Source organism: Bison bison, unplaced genomic scaffold, assembly GCF_000754665.1.
Source record: "Bison bison bison isolate TAMUID 2011002044 unplaced genomic scaffold, Bison_UMD1.0 scf7180017864309, whole genome shotgun sequence".
NCBI lineage: Eukaryota > Metazoa > Chordata > Mammalia > Artiodactyla > Bovidae > Bison > Bison bison.
In genome coordinates, this window is record NW_011494881.1 from 9,025,899 (window position 1) to 9,033,673 (window position 7,775).

Below are 7,775 nucleotides of genomic sequence, written 5' to 3' on the forward strand. Positions count from 1 at the left end.
GGGCTGATGCAGACAGACCATGAGTCAAGGGCCTCTGGGGCCCCATGTTCTATTCCTACCTCCTCTGTGTTGAAATGCTGTAGAGCCAGTGCTGGGAGTGCCCTGGCTTCTTACGCCTGTTTCCTCACCTGGACAGGCCGAATGGGAAGTGAGAGCATGGGCTCTGGAGTCAGAGGGACTTGGGTTCAAACATTGATTGGTCCACCACTCACTTTGTGTCTGAGCTCAGAGTTTCTCAGCTAGAAAATTGAGCTTGACTCTTCTGTCTTAGTGTTCTGTGCTGTGTAATGAACTATCACACACTGAGTGACTTTAAAAAAGCATGCCATTTTTAATCTCGTGGTTCTGTAGGTCAGGAATCAGGCTAGGCCAGGCTGATCCTCTGCTCAGGGTCTCACCATGTGGAAGGCAAGGTGGCATCTGTGGGTACAGCTCTGCTTGGGCTCTGGGCCCTCCTTCAAGGTCTCCAGTTCTTGGCCAAATTTAGTCCCTTTTCACAAAACCCCTCCGTCGCAAGGCCAGCAAAGGCACCTTGAATACTTCTGGTGCTTCAGCTCATTCTGCCTTCCTTTACTACTTTTCAGGGTTCACGTGATTCCTGGGACCCATCCAGCTCATCCAGGACAATCTCTCCATTTCAAGGTGAGCTTGTTAGTGACTCTAGTTCCATCTGCAAAGTCCTCCTTGCCGCTGAAGATGACGACCGTGAGAGTGATGGTGGTGGTGGAGATGAGAGGGTGGCAAAATTCAGCATACCCTCGAGCCTCTCAGAGTTGCTGTAACAATTAAAATACCCTACTTAGCGCTCTTCCCTCCTTCCTTGAGAACCACGGTGTTAGGTATTTAAATACCAAGGATTCCCTGCTACTGCATGGACAGGATGGGCAGTAGGCATGTTTCTCACAGCCACCCTCTCAAGTGGTTAGCATTGTCCCCATTTTCCAGATGTGCAAACTGAGGGTCCCAGAAGTCAGGTGACATATAAATGGCAGAGCCAGGATATGAACCTGTCTCCATCTCAGCTGCACATAAGGGTTTGTCATCTCACCACTGGGCCCAAGTCCAGAGCTCATGTGTCTCTGGGAAGTTCACTGAGCTCTCTTGAGAGGCTTCCACCACGTGCCAGGGGTTGACCTGTGATATGATGTCACGGGTTCAGCCCAGGTCCTGGCATTTGGGTGTCTCCGGGAGTCCCCAGTAGATGACAGGTGTGTGTTTCATGGCATTACCTGCTTCTTTCTCTTTGAGGGATGGCTGGGGTGCCACTATCACAGCCATTCCTGGGCATCACGGCTTTTGCCAGACACCTCAGCGGATCCTCAGGAGCCGCCCAGTGGTGAAGACTTCATGCGGTCCTTTTGAGAAACAGCAAAGAAAAGTCCCCCTGCAGCTCTTCTCTCTCCACCTTGAAATGGTGGCCTATGTTGTGAGTCCTTTCTTCCCTAAATTAAGACAAATACACATGTCCCAGACTCCCCTGCAGGCATGGGACCTGGTGTCCACAATCAAATGTACTGCACAGGACTTTCATGCAAACGTAGCTTGTGAGTCTGTGGTTGGAAGGAGAGTGATGCTGTGACAGTAAGTGTGACGGAGATGGAGGTGTCTGTTCCTGCCCAGGGTGGCTGTGGTGGAGCCTCTGCTCAGAGGGGTTTTCATGAGAATGGTCCCATGCTGTGTAAAGATGAAATGCTTGGAACTGTAGCAGCTATCTTGTGACCATGAGGCAACAGAGTTAAAGATTAAAATAAATAAATAAAAACAATGAGGTTGCTGAATGGTCCTCAAAGACATTGCCCAGACATTGAACCACCACGCAGCAGCTGCTTACCTCCAGCCTCCTTGTTATGTGAGAAAATGGAGCCCTTTGTGCTTAAGCAATGATTTAGCTATATATTCTTTTATTTGACTTTCAAAGTCTTCCTAACTAATACAGACACTCTAGCAGGATGGTCTGTGCCCAGGGGTGGTTGACAGTTGGTGCTGAGATAACCGTTTGCTTTTTTTTTTCAGGATAGATTTACAGATTCCGCACTGAACTCGAAATCATGCTCTGCAAAGGTAAGGCCTCGTTTTCCTCAGGGGGAGTTTTCTCACAGGGATTGCCCCATCCCTCTCTCACCTGACAAGTGCAAGTGCGAGTACCAGGCATCCCTTCCTTAATCCCCCCACGAGGTAGGCGTGATCACCCACCCTCTATAGACGGGGGCCGTGTGGGGTCTCACACCTAGGATGTGGGGATTGGTTCCAGTTCTGTATGGCCTGGGGTCTCCCATGCCAAAGTGAGTCTCTTTGTGTCACGGCCATAGGTGCCAGCGCATCCCCGGTGGTGATGGTGGTAAAGAACCCGCCTGCCAGTGCAGGAGACACAGGATGCTGGTTCCATCCCTGGGTCGGGAAGCTTCCTTGGGGAAGGAAATGGCAACCCACTCCAGTATTCTTGCCTGGAGAATCCCATGGACAGAAGGAGCTTGGTGGGCACAGTCCATAGGGTCGTGAAGAGTTGGACACGACTGAGCAACTTGGCACACAGGCAGGGGTGCAGGGGCTTCTAGGAGAGTGGAGGACCAGGGGAGAGCCGGGGTCAGGCGTGGGGAAGCCCACGGCCTCCCAGCATAGCGGTCAGGTTTCTGCTGCAGCAGGGCTGTGCACCAGCCCCAAGTCTCAGCAACTTCCAAAACGACCACCTGCTTTTCTAGCTCCTGGGTTGGAGGGTCATCTGGACTGCTTCTGCTTCAGGTTTTGGGTCCACATCTTTCTGCAACAGGGCTTCTCTGATAGCTCAGTTGGTAAAGAATCCACCTGCAAAGCAGGAGACCCCGGTTCAATTCCTGGGTCGGGAAGATCCGCTGGAGAAGGGATAGGCTACCCGTTCCAGAATTCTTGGGCTTCCCTTGTGGTTCAGCTGGTAAAGAATCCGCCTGGAATACAGGAGACCTGGGTTCCAAACCTGAGTTGGGAATATTCCCTGGAGAATGGAAAGGCTACCCACTCCAGTATTCTGGCCTGGAGAATTCCATGGACTGTGTAGTCCATGGGGTTGCAAAGAGTCGGACACAACTGAGTGACTTTCACTTCACTTCTTTCTGCAACAAGCAGCTACCTGAAGATGCTCTTTCCCAGAGGATAGCACAGGTGCAAGAGGCCAACCACACGGGTGCTTTGAAAGCCTCTGCCTCAGTTGGCTGTGCTGATGCTCCCACAGCCCCAGCAAGTCACTTGGCCAAGCTCCTCATGGGGGGCAAGTGTGTGTACTCCACGCACTCCATGGGGCAGCCCCTGTGAGGTCACGTGGCAAAGGGTGAGGGAGGAAAGAGTCAGGGTCAGCAGTCCAAGCCACACACAGATCCCAAGGACCCCCAGGCATCCTCAAAGCCATGAATGCAGAGACCCCCAAGGGGCAGGACCTCAGCAGGGGCAGGTGGACCAGGGTCACTGCCTCATGCCTGAGCTTCAGACTTCCCAGTCTGTTTCTCAGAGGAGGGACCTGGAGCTGTGGGAGTCAGAGTATTACCTGAGGTCACAGGGCAACCTCCCACCTCTGCCCACCCCCACTGCCATCATCCTAAACCCAGATGGGGAGGGGGCAAGGGGTCAGGGCACCTGCCTCCCTGGGGATGACGAGCCCCTTTCTTCCACCCCCATGCTCAAGCATATACCCACTTCCCCCAAGACACCCGGACACAGAGCTTGGGACTCAAGTATTCCAACTGCATTGCATGGAGACCTCTCAGTGCTCGTTGACTTCTGGTGGCCCCTGAGCTGGCCTGGAGACATATTCTGTTTGCCTTGATCAGTATTTTGTTTCTGTGAATGGAGCCAACATGAAACAATCAGAAACTTCACATAGAATTCAGATTTGATTTCCGTTTCTTTGGAAAGAGCAGCAGATTTGACAACACTGGGCCCGTGTTGCTGCAGGGCAGTGGCAGGTGCTGTGTAGTGCCTGTCCCCATCCCCCACGGGTCCTGTGCCCTTGCCCCAGTCCTCACCACTCCCTGCTGCCTCAGGTCCTGAGAGCTTCCCCCATATTCCACACTGGTCTTTGTGCTGCTGGCACATGATGCTGGTTTAATCCACTCCCCAGAAGCTCACAGAGGAGAGACACCTGTTCAGGGTACACAGCCCATAATGGGCTTTTGTTTTTCTTTCTCTCTTCCTGAATAAGAATTTCATCTGGATTTCAAACAGAAGTTCCTCTTGTGGGCTCCAAATCAGGACCTCAGACTCTGCTGCCCAGCCCAAGGTCAAACCGTTTATGTCATGGTTGAATCTCAGAATATTTCTGGCATTGCTTCCCTGAGAACACAGTCACCTTGACTGGAAAATCTACACTGAGATGAAGCTTTGGGAGATGTTTTGGGGACCCAGGTCCCTGAGTTATGCAGGGAATCCCCTTGGATGTATAAAAAAAGATCCTAATTGCTGATACTTACATAGCAATCCCTGTATGCCAGTCACTTCTCCTAACTTCATATTAACTTGCTTAATCCTCGCATAAACTTTGTAAGGGGGAAGGTACCATTTTTATCCCCATCTTGCAGATAAGAAAGATGAAGCACAGGGAGGTTAAGCAACGTCCCCAAATTTGCACAGCTTGTAAGAGGTAGAGTTGAGATTTGAACCCAGGTTCTCTGGTTTCAGGGCTTATCGTTTTTAACCACTGAAGTATCCTAGACGAAAATACCTATTGTGCCTAGTCACTCAGTTGTGTCTGGCTTTTTGCAACCCCATGGGCTATAGCCCACCAGGCTCCTCTGTCCATGAGGAGTCTCCAAGCAGAATAGTGGAGTGTGTTGCCATGCCCTCCTCCAGGGGATCTTCCCAACTCAGAGACTGAACCCAGGTCTCCCACGTTGCAGGCAGATTCTTCACCATCTGAGCCACCAGGGAAGCCCAAATACCTATTGAGGTGGCCAAGTTTCCTATAATGTCTCATTTCACCCCTGAACTTGCCCAACAAGGTAGGGTTGGATTTGGCTGTGAGAGACAGAAAAATCTAAAAGAGAAGTTAATCTCTGTTTTGTGTAGATGCAACTTAGAGGTGGCAAGGAGGTTCCAGGGTCAACTGGGACTCGGGCTTCTCCTCCGCCGTGCTGTCTTCCTCATCTTGTGGTGTCTTCTCACTGAACAGGATGACTGCCTGAACTCCAGCCATCACACCTTCCATCCAGTTTTCAGGAAAAAGGAAGGGACAAAATGTAACCTCCTTCCTTTAAGGAAACTTCTTCAAAGTTTCATAGGCTATTGTACTCGCATCCTTCTGATCAACACTTAGTCACATGGCCACACTTGAGCCTGGAAATAGTCTATATTCCAGAGGATAATATGTTTACTGAGAAATCAGTTCTATCATTAAACTTAAAAGAGAGACTGGATATTGACTCAGCACCATCACTGTGTTGTTTACAGATAAAGAAACTAAAACTCAACGAGATGAATGACCTGCTGGAGGTAACACAGCCAGGAAGAGGTGGAGCTTGGATCTTCTGTCCCTGGGCCCTGTGGAGCAGGTAGGGCTCTGAAGATACACTCTGCCGGTTTCCTAGGTGGTGAGGAGGACTATGGGTATGTACATGATTCCCTTCCCAGGCCCCAGGAACACCCAGCGCCCAGGTCCTGCCAGCCAAGCAGCTTTGTGCCTGCAAGCCCTGGCAGCCTCTCTGGGTGCAGATCCATCACCCCGGCACCAACCATGCCCTGGACCTGACTCCATCCATCCCTCTAATGCTGCATCGACTGTGCTCGGGCACGTTCCTCAGGCAGCCTCAAGAGCGCTGAATAATTCAGGTCTGCGTAATGGGATAATGAATTCACTGACAACTCAGTGTGGTCTCGGTACTTACATTTCAAGAAATACTGACTCCCCAGGCCCGCTCTGCAGGCTGGAGACGTACACACGCCAAGAAACTGTTGCCTTTACCTGCCTCGTGGGGTTCAGGCCTGATTGAGTGGATGCCCTACTTTGGTCTCACTCACTGTTCAACTGCTTGGGCGAGTGGGGAATCTGGGGGGCAGGGGGCCTGTCTGGTTGGAACTGTGGGGCGAGGTGGAAGTGGAATCACAGAAGCTCAGACATGCAGAGCCGGAAAGGACCCTTTGGTTCTGCACACCCATCTTATGAATCGGGAAAATGAGGTTATGACAGGGACAGGCCTCTGCTCCTGCACGCTGCGCTCTGTGGCTGGGAACGCCGGGAATAGATCAGGAATCTGGGGAGGAGATCTGCTTTTTTTCCTTCCTAACTCTCTGGTTTCCCCGTCCCTCAGCTGTAGAGAGTTGTTGTTAATGACTCCCAGCTGCCCCTTCTGTGGAGATGGGACCTCAGCCTAACAAGAGCCGTTTCTGGAAGGCCCGGCCTCTCTGCACGACCTGGACAGACTGTGGCCATGACCGGCTTATGTGGTGCCAAAGGCCACCCCGAGCCTCAAGGTAGGATGAACGCTGATGCTTTTAAGGGTCCAGAACCCTTGGAGGGCCGGGCTGTGGCTCAGCCCCAGCTGAGACCCTGTTCTGGCCTAGCTTTTACTGCTCCCCTGTCCGGCTTCCCTCACTCCCCTGTTCCTCAGAGCCTCTTCCTGTCCCCACCAACTCCCACCCTACATGCCCCCCATTGCTATAAATCATCTGAATGGGAATGCCGGACTCAGGCTCTGCTTCTGAAGAACCCTCCTGAGACAGTTGCGTTTCTGGGTCTGAATCCTCCTTTCTTATTTGTTTAAAAAAATTTTTTTTTTATCAGAGTATAGTTTGCTTTACAGTGTTGTTAGTTTCCACTATACAGAAAAGTGAATCAGCTATATGTATATGTATATCCCCCCTTTTTTGGATTTCCTTTCCATTTAGGTTACCACAGAGCACTGAGTCAAGTTTCCAGAGCTCTAGAGTGGTGAGGGACAGGGAGGCCTGGTGTGCTGAAGTCCATAGGGTTGCAAAGAGTCAGACGTGACTTAGCAACTAAACAACAATAGGAGGTTCTCATTCGTTATCCGTTTTATACGGAGTATCAACAATGAATTGGAGAAGGGAATGGCTACCCAGTCCAGTATTCTTGCCTGGAGAACTCCATGGACAGAGGAGCCCGGTGGGCTACAGTTCATGGGGCTGGACTGAGTGACTAACGCGCATCAACAGTGTGTGTATCAATCCCCATGTCCCAGCCATCCGACCCCTACTCTCCCCCTTGGTATCCATGTTTGTTTTCTATGTCTGTGTTTCTATTTCTGCTTTGTAAATAAGATTGTCTATACCAGTTTTTTTTCAGATTCCACATATATGCATTAATATACGATACTTGTTTTTCTCTTTCTGACTTACTTCACTCTGTGATGACGAGGTCTCTCCACATCTCCACGGGTGACCCAATTTCATTTCTTTCTATGGCTGAGCAATATTCCATGGCATATATCGTTATCCTTTCTTCTATTGATGGACGTTTGTTCCCATGGCCTGGCTATTGAAATAGTGCTGCTATGGACATTGGGGTACGTGTATCATTTTGAATCACACTTTGCTCTGGGTATATGCCCGTTAGTGGGATGGCTGGGTCACATGATAGTTCTGTTTTTGGTTTTTTAAGGAACCTACGTAACTGTTCTCCATAGAGGCTGTATCAATTTACATTTCCACCAGCAGTACCAGAGGGTTCCCTTTCCTCCACACCCTCTCCAGCATTTACTGTTTGCAGATTTTGTGATGATGGCTCTTCTGACTGGTGTGAGGTATCTCGTTTTAGTTTTGATTTGCATTTCTCTAATAATTAGTGATGTTGAGCA

General features: G+C 50.5%; 1 long non-coding RNA gene across 1 annotated transcript; it reads left to right on the forward strand.

Annotated features, from left to right (window-relative positions):
- The first annotated feature begins 581 nt into the window (after window positions 1–581).
- On the forward strand, window positions 582–5,498 carry LOC104997533. The gene is made up of 3 exons (XR_826337.1): window positions 582–642; window positions 2,014–2,061; window positions 5,413–5,498. It is a non-coding gene; the product is annotated as an uncharacterized LOC104997533 (long non-coding RNA).
- The last annotated feature ends 2,277 nt before the right edge of the window (window positions 5,499–7,775 follow it).